Below are 1,997 nucleotides of genomic sequence, written 5' to 3'. Positions count from 1 at the left end.
CTATAATCAATCCATGTCCATATTTATACAACCAACATGCTTCATGAATATCCATGCATGTCACACTTGGGGTGCAGTTTTCTTACCTCTGGTTCAAGCTAGAAATAATAAAAGAACGACCCCTGAGAACGATCAACCTTTTGGTCCTTTAGCGGTTACTTGGTCATAACCAATTATGGGATTCCATCAATAAAATGAATAATAAAATGTTCCCAAACCAAAACCTAACCTCTGGAACCTCAAACACTACCCAACCGGGTACTAGGTTCAACCCCTAGGCCTTAGGTTTGAATCCCCTTACTAAAAACACTTTTTTGGCCAAAATTGCCCTGATGGACCGCGGCTCACCCTCCTGACAGAGGCGTTTCCACCTCTGAAGCCAACTTAGGCTGTGGCACACGCTAGCCAGGCCGCGGCTCATTTCGCATTTCAACCTAAAACCCGCAACGCACCAACAAACCGCCCCTGCGTTTTCCCTTGGAACCAGCCCCTCAAACCAATCCTAAACACCAACCTAACACCCAATTTAACCCCTAAACATCACCTATAACTCAACCTCATCAAAACCAAAGTAAAACATCAACCTAACTCCCTTTGATTCCAACTAACCACCAAGTGATTACAAGCTAAAAGCTTAAAACTAAAACAGAGTATAACCAGAAAGTTAATGGATAGAACTTACCTCAAACCTGGAATTAAACCCTCTCTAATGGCTGAACCTAGTCCACAACCTCAGCCCCTTGATTTCCTAGCTTAATTCCACACCTTGAGCTCAAAAACTCCAAAGAAGAAAATGAGGTAAATGAACGTACGGGAAGGAGAAGTGTTGCTCTGTTTCTATTTTGTTTCTACAGCCATCTAAACTTCACATATATCCAAGCCAAATGACTAAAATACCCCTAGGTCTTTTAAAGCTTCTAAAACCACTTCAAGGGTAAAATTGGCACTTTCCACTAATCCCGTTAATCATAATTAACGCTTCCCAATTCCCGTTAATCTCTATATCCTCAAACTCCAATAATTCACATCCCGTTACCCTTTAATGCCCGGTAACACTCTAATCATTAGAACACCCAGAGCCCCGAGCTTAAGCCTGTTATGACCAAACCGATATTAAATTCACCATGATCGTCTCATGCCGAATGGCTCGAACAAACCCACATCATAATGTGGTCTCAAAATATATCATCGACATGCGTACAAATAAACAATTTACCCTCAACGAGCCAAATTACCATCACACCCCTGTAATTAGAAATATGGACTCACATGCATGCATTTCACATCATATTATAATATAATCAACATATACATGCATTTTAACAATTAATAACTTAATTAAGCAAGTATGGCCCTCCCCGCCTACTATTCACGCCGTTAAACACAACGAAGAATTCGGGGCATTACAGTGGCGGTCAAGTAGCTGACTATGTACATTTCACCTCTAGAGCTCTCTGAATCAGGGCTGATCAAGCTTACCCTTGCCTTTACCTGCACCACGTAGCACCCTTGAGCCAAGGCCCAGCAAGAAAACCATAATATCATAACATGATCAATGACAATAATATGATAACTCATGAAGCATAACCATATACTCAACAATCCATAACATTCACATAACCAGATATTCAACATACCAAATTCATCAAATCAACATTAATAACCAAGTCATATAACAATCAGGGTCGATGCCCTTAGGTCACACCCTCTGTTTACCCCACTGGCTCCAGTCCGCTTAAACCGAGCTCAATGAATATTAAGTTGTCCTCAGCTACCAGTGGCCGAGCCGCGCCCTGTGCCCTAGTATAAATTTCCAACACTCTTAGGCCGTTTAATTCATGTTCATGGCATGACACCATCATACAATATTTCATACAAGTATAGGGATCCCTTAGTCCCAACATAGTCACACAATCGGGTGCAATTTTCTTACCTTTAATTTCAAGTGTTCTGATTATGAGAAATGACCCTTGAGCACGATCCCTTTTCCGAGCCCT

Source organism: Humulus lupulus, chromosome 5, assembly GCF_963169125.1.
Source record: "Humulus lupulus chromosome 5, drHumLupu1.1, whole genome shotgun sequence".
NCBI lineage: Eukaryota > Viridiplantae > Streptophyta > Magnoliopsida > Rosales > Cannabaceae > Humulus > Humulus lupulus.
The sequence above is the reverse complement of the archived record's forward strand: the minus strand, read 5'-3'. Positions refer to the sequence as shown.